General features: G+C 41.8%; 1 protein-coding gene across 4 annotated transcripts in view; it reads left to right on the top strand.

Annotated features, from left to right (window-relative positions):
• Positions 1 to 221: 221 nt before the first annotated feature.
• LOC118086527 (lethal(3)malignant brain tumor-like protein 4) overlaps positions 222 to 7,217 on the top strand; it is a 62,227-nt gene continuing 55,231 nt past the window's right edge. For 2 of the 4 annotated variants that reach the window (XM_060275731.1, XM_060275737.1), the window contains exon 1: positions 318 to 377. The gene's annotated coding sequence lies outside the window, so the exon portion shown is untranslated. The other 2 variants (XM_060275736.1, XM_060275735.1) reach the window with 2 other exon arrangements.

A 7,217-nucleotide genomic window follows, 5' to 3' on the forward strand; every position in this document is an offset into this window, starting at 1 on the left:
GGTTGTGTGTGTTTGTGTGGCAACTCGTGTCACGCAAAAAAACCTCCCCTCCCAAGTCGCCTGCCAAAACATCCCCTTGCCGCCCCCCAGGAGCCCGCTGATGCGCGCGCTCCCGCCTCCCACAGGCTGAGCCTCGCGCCCCTCCCACCCTCATCCCCTCGCTCGCTCGCGCGCCCTGCCGCCTCCACTCCGGGCCTCAATCCCTCGGGTTCCCTCACAAACCGGCCGGAACGGCCCGCGCCGCCCCAGTTATTACGCGCATGCGCCTTGGCCGCTCCGAGCACCGCTCCGGTAAGGGAAGAGTGGAGGGAGGGGGGGAGCGCGGGTGAAGAATTGTTGTGGGAGTTTAAAGGAGAAGAGTCCGGCGAGGGGAGGAGGTGAGTAGGGAAAAGAGATGGGGAGTGGGGAGTGCGGGGGGTGTCGGCCAGGCAGGAAAGAACGGAGGCTCTCCTCAACCCCTCTTTGTACTTCAAATTCAGTTTAGGGGGGATGGAATGGGACGGGAGAAAAAGAGGATTACTTTGTGCATGAGGGGAGGGGGCGGGGAGGCCCTCGTCTTTTGTCGTCGTCGTCGTTGTCCCCCGCGCCGCCGCCGCTTCGCGTGCGCTGCACACACCGTTAGGCGGCGCTTCCTCCCGCCATTTTGAGAAAAAAGTGAGGGGGAGGAGGAAGGGGGGTCTGTCCCATTAAGTGCGATCAACAGCCCCCCCCCCCCAAATCGGAGTGAGTCGGTAGGTAAATGAGCGAGCGACGGAGTGGGGGCTCCCAACCCTGCACCTCGCCCCGGGACTCGGAAACTGCCCCTTCCCCTCCTCTAACCCTGTCGCCGCCTCGGCCGCCGCCGCCGCGCTCCCCAAGTCCTGTGGGGAAGTTTGAAGAAGATGCCAAGTTGTCTTTCCTCTCCGCTAGCCCCCGCCCCCCGCCGCATCTTCCTTCTTCCCCATCCCATGATTTCTTTGTGCTTGGGTGGGTGAGGTTTCCCATCTCTCCTCTTCCCACCGTCGTCTCCTCCCCACCCCCACCAAAAACAAAGGTCTTGATGGGTAGTAGTGGATGTGTTAGGTTTACCCTTGCTTACCTGGGGATAAGTCCCATTGGAGTCCCTGGGATTGTTTTTGTTCATTTAGAGTTGAGAGGTGTCTAAGGTTTCGCAGTCAGACAACAACAATTGTCCGGTGGCATCTTCAAAGACTTATTGTGACAGGAGGTTTTGTTTACCCCCACCCTCCACATATTTGCCTGATGTGTAAAAAAAAATATGGAGAAAAAACTATTATCTGGTGTGGGGGTGGGAGAGTGTCTTATTCCTGTCTATTCCTGTGGTATGGAACTGTTGCAAACTGTGACTCCAGGAATATAGGAAGCTGCCTATATTCCAGGTCAGATTATATGTTGATCTCGAATTGAAACCTGGGGCCTTCTGCATGCAGCACTTGTGCTTTCGCTGAGCAGTGCTCCATCTCCTCCTACTTGCAGGTATAATAATGCATATATGGCACAAACAGCCACAGGGCTGTTAGGAGGGGAGTCTTACATGCCTTCTAGACCAGGTTGCTGCTAGCTGTAGGAAATCCAGAGTTAGAGCATCCCAACAAGAGGGCAATCCAGTCTTGAAGATCTCCAGTGAGGGGAGCTGCCCACTTCTCTAGGTACAGTAATTACCGGTAGTTCCATTATCCAACTGCTTTTACCATTAAGAAGTTTCTCCTAATGGGCAATTGAAATCTATCCTCCTGTAACTTAAGCCCATTAGATCTACTCCTTCTGAGGAGCAGAGAACAAGTCTTTGTCCTCTTTTACATGACAGCCTTTTAAGTATTTGAAAAGTGCTATCATTTTCTCCCTCCATCTTCTCTTTTTTAGGCTCAACATATCCAGTTTCTTCAACCTTTCCTCACAGGAGTTGTTTTCTCCAGTGCAATGTCCAGGACTGAATACAGTTCTTCAGATGGGATCTGACTAGTGCAGAGGTGTACAGAAAAAATGTAAACAGTGGGGCCAAACTGCAGAGCTCAAAAGTATACATGTCGCAGATTGTACCTCTGGCATTTAATGGTCCTACTGTTTACATTTTTCCCCCATTACACCTGTACATATGTATGTCTGCTAGCTGAGAATGGCAATTGATGAAATAAGTTCTGAGCCACGAAAGCTCATGTCATAATAAACCTGTTGGTCTTACTCTAATGTTCACAACAAAGTGTATACTCTCTAGGGAGCTGTAGCCAATTCTGCATGGCTCTTTGATTAGTGTACTATGAAACATGGTTTTAAACAAGGGGTTGTATTTTTTACATATTACATTACAGTATTTTGTTGTTGTTTAGTCGTTTAGTCGTGTCCGACTCTTCGTGACCCCATGGACCACAGCACGCCAGGCACTCCTGTCTTGCACTGCCTCCCGCAGTTTGGTCAAACTCATGTTCGTAGCCTCGAGAACACTGTCCAACCATCTTGTCCTCTGACGTCCCCTTCTCCTAGTGCCCTCAATCTTTCCCAACATCAGGGTCTTTTCCAAGGATTCTTCTCTTCTCATGAGGTGGCCAAAGTATTGGAGCCTCAGCTTCACGATCTGTGTACCATTAAAACATTTTAGATTTACAGCAAAAAATATAATACAGTATGTAATTTGTCTTTGAAGATGTTTTAGATGTGGATCCTGGCTGGCCAGCTGCAACAGTCTGTACCAATGCCACTGTGCACTTCTGAATTTCAGGAAAGGATAAGCAATGTATTCCTCATCATCTCCTCCGCTGATAGGCCAGCTAATTCCACAGAAAGGTCGCATTAATGCAGGACCTGAAGTCATGGGTGCAAATTTCACCAACTAACTTAATATGTAGTCACTATCTCTCAGCCCCCTTCCTGCAATATGATTATATGACTGGTGTACTTTACAAGGCTATTGTAAAGATTACTGAGAAAATATATTCTAAGCATTTTGAGTGCTTAATCCTGTCTTGGCAGGATTATTGACTTCTGGTGGAAGAAGTCAATAATCTTCAGTAGGCTCTGCTGAAACCATTGTAGTCCATTTGGGAGTTAATATATAGCAGAATAAAACCTCTAATTGTACCTTTACATTCCCTAAGTATACATTCAAAATGAATTACTTTGAAGCAGTAGATAAGCCAGAAAAGCTGTTTTCTTGCTTGCAAAGATCATTAGTAAGAATTATAGAACTTTATGTTTTCAACCAAAATCATACTGTGTTTTGAAATTGTTGCCAATGTTTCAGCATGGAGCTTCTGTGAAATCAAACCCTTAATTTCCATGGGGCTTAAATGCTCATACCTGTGCATTTGCATTGTGGCCATTTCCTCTTTTGGAGCCTCAATTGGCACTCTTTGGAAAGTAGTTACAGGGCTATGGAAAAGATCAGGTGTAACTAAACTTTTCTTGAACTTCACTCTCATCCTGTAGAAATCATTCTTGCAATGAATGGGTTTACATGCATGCAGAAGTGTGGTGAAATAATTGTATAAGAATTAGAGTGGCAAGGGATAATAGCAGGTAGAGAGATGTATAAAGGGAAATAGCAAGGAGCAAAGGCCATTCTAGCAGGACATTATTCCCACCCTTCAATCCCTATTGTTTCTGCCCATGTGAATGGCCTGTGCTAATAGAACCAGTGCAGTAAATTGATTTTGCTGGTAGAATTACCTGTTTGTTTGTGTATTTCCTGATTCTGTAGGAAGGGAATGTGGGGGGGGGGTACAGTGTTCCTTGTGGCCTATGGCACAAAGAGCTGTGCAGAGGTTCCCCCTGACACCTTCATTGTCTAGCATAAGACTGTAAGAACAGCCCTGCTGGATAAGGCCAAAGGTCCATCTAGTCCAGAATCCTGTTCACCCTGGCCAACCAAATATCTATGAGAAGCCCATAACCTGAACCCAAGTGTGACAACACTCTCTTTTTGTGATGCCCAGCTACTGAGATTCTGGGGCATACTGCAAAAAAATTAATTTCAGAATCAAGATAAAAACTTGTTCACTTGTAGGACGGGCTCAATAGTACATGTGTAGGAGGGGCCTGTGTTGCAAGTTTGTGCAGGTAGCTACAATTTAGAAAAGTTAGTTGCAGCGTTCTTTGGACGGGGCCATGGATTGATTAGACACTAGTCTGATAAAATAAAAAAATTCGTTCCAGTAGCACCTTTCGTGTGCACATACCAATGACAAACTTAGTTGGTCTCTAAGGTGCTACTGGAAGGAATTTTTTAATTTTGTTTTGACTACGTCAGACCAACACGGCTACCTACCTGTAACTAGTCTAATAAAAGTTTGGTTATGTAACTATAGCTATTTTAAGTTTTTACCCCTCCACCCGCATATTGATGCTAGGAGTTACCTTCCAACCATGGTTTCTGATCATAGTTAGTGAGCTCACTTGGATCTGAATGTACAAACAAATCAGAATTAAGCTAAACAAATAATAGTTTAACATTCTGTCTGAAACAAGTTACTATGTATCTGCATGTTCAGTCAGCACATTGTAATGTGGTCATCCTTTGTCCATATCCCTCACATAGTATGCTGTATGAGAATTTCATCATTTCAGATTATTTCCCACCTATACAGTTATTTTGGAGACATCAGAAGTATAGTTTCATTGTTAGTTGTTGTTTTTGTCAGTGAATTATTCTTGAAAATAATGGTTTTTTTTTATTTTGTAGCATATTTGTCAAACATTAGAATAATGGAATACTGGACTGTGTAGTGGACAGGGATGGGGAGCCTGCATCCTCCAGATGTTAATGGGCTATAGCTTCCATTATTTCTGACATTGGCCATGTTGGCTGGGGTTGATGTGAGTTCAACAGTGTTTCCTTCCTACCCCCAATGCAAAAATTGAAAGACAGGGGCTGCAATCCTTATACACACTTACCTGGGATAAAGTCTCATTTAACTTCTGAGTAGACTTACATTGGATTGTGCTGTATGGCTTTGGACCTTTATGTGCTTATCTGGAAATAAGCTCCATTGAGCAGCAGTTAAACTTATTTCCCAGTTAACATGGGAAAGAGAGATGAGGCTTTGTGTTCAATTTCTAATGTAACATTAAACTGCTATTGTATCAGCACTTTCAAGTTATTCATAAGTAAAAATGGAAAAGTATACAGTGGTGGAAACTGTTACATGATAATGGGTATTTGTGATAAACAACTAATACTTCCTATCCGGTTCACTTTTTTCTCTTATCTATCTTTTATGCTTTTTCTGATGATGTGACTAAGAAAAGCCATGTTTCATCTGTTGATTGGGCAATGGAATGTTTAATATGTACAAATCATAAATTATCAAAAGAACGGCCTTGGAACCTAGTGAGAGAGTTCTAGCAAAATAATTACATGTATAACTCAAAAGAGATGGGTATATGGGTGAAACAACAGTTATTGTCAGTAAAGGAGTGCCAGTTTTCCCTCAGAAATAAATTGGATGAACAACCAACATATATATGTGGACACCATCGAACTGAGTAATTTCTCAACCTACAAATGTTTCCCTCCAAAACTGACTTCTTGTAAAATATGATTTTTGTAAAATATAGATATGGTTTCTATATTTGAAGCTCCAAAGAATTCTAGTATAACTTGTCAAAGTGCATATTGCTTTTCATTTGCTCTGATTAGCAGGAATCTCTTGCTTCATGAATGATATTATCTTTTCTTGCCGAAGTAAATGACAGTGTTAATGGGATGAATGGTGATGTACATGAGAGCACATTACATTCAGTTGTTATCATGGACAATAAGCATATTTCTCACTTAAACGTATTTTACCAGGTTACATTATTAAGGCTACTGTAGTAGCTGGTTATTTTACTCATTTCTCTATGACGAGATAAAGATATTGTCATTACTGGTGGCTGGGAAGTTGGTTGTTGGTTCAATAGGCTCAGAAAGGGCTTCCAGGTAGCCTGAAGTAGCTCAACCTTTCATAAGCGCCATGATTGTCAGTAGTTATATTGGATCAGAAAGACCTTCAGACCTAGGGGTAGAGCAAAGAACTTTGTTCCCTTACTCAAAATAGTACAATTGAACTTTGTATAAAGAGTTATGATGATCTTCCAAGTTTATAATTATTTTAAGTGGACTGAATATAAGGTTATGTTAGCACATCAGTTAGATGAAATAATAAGAGATTGTGGTGTTCAACTATGTATTAATTCATGGTTTTAGTTTTTGGTGTAGCATAGCCCAATCCTATAACTGAGTTTTGTGCACCTAATCTCATTGATTTCAGTGAGCTAAGACATGGCTAAATCTGCACTCTTAAATTCTTATTGTCCGGAAAGAAACATACTTTTGTATTACCTGTTTCTGAAGTATGTTAGTAAATGAAAGTCATCCTTTAACCTTAATGTTTGATCACTTCTGATAAGGCAAACAAATATGTTTGGTGCACATCAAAGAATACTAGTAAATTTCAGCATTTTAATTATGTGATATTAAAATGTCAAGGGCAGTGAAATATGCATAGTAATGCATATATTTCTACCAACAGGAGTCCTGTAATATTTCCAAAATAACAATTGCTCTTAGGTTTACAACTTAATCACATTGCCTCGTATAGCAAACTGTTTATACACTGCTCACATTTTATTCTTAAAATTCCCAAACTATGTTCCACTTCTATTCAAACCATTAAAAGTTGGTTAACTTTCTATCCTTAACTGCTGATCAACTGCCATGGAATCTTTTAGCTCCTTACACACATACTTTCTGTTTAACATTTCTAGTCTTTATATCCTTATGCCACAGGATGATGGTTTTTATCTGGCTGATTTGTATCTCAATAATCTTTTAGCCATGATAAAAGTGTTAATATCTAAATTGGAGTTGGCAGGGTTGTTAGGGTATTTTCTACTGGCATTTGTAGTTTTCACTAAAATCAGGAAATGTCCATTCACTCAGGCGCGTTGTAAATACTACCTGGTTGTGACAGCTACTTAAAACACAAGTTTCAGGAATAAGCCAATACTTCTGTAATAATTTTTGTGGTAATAAAACCATGTTAAGGGAATTACTGTTGATTGAAACACTAATCATCATAACCAACTAGCCATTCTCTTAACTTACATTTTAACCTGCAATTGTCAAAGATGAAATGATTGTGACTAGAGTGAAATAATAACTGTGTGAAGCTTGTTAATGGTGGATTACTTCTTCCCAATACCACTGATTAAATTTCCGTAATGCATATGACTAGGCTTCT

This window comes from Zootoca vivipara, chromosome 6 (assembly GCF_963506605.1).
Source record: "Zootoca vivipara chromosome 6, rZooViv1.1, whole genome shotgun sequence".
Classification (NCBI taxonomy): Eukaryota; Metazoa; Chordata; class Lepidosauria; order Squamata; family Lacertidae; genus Zootoca; species Zootoca vivipara.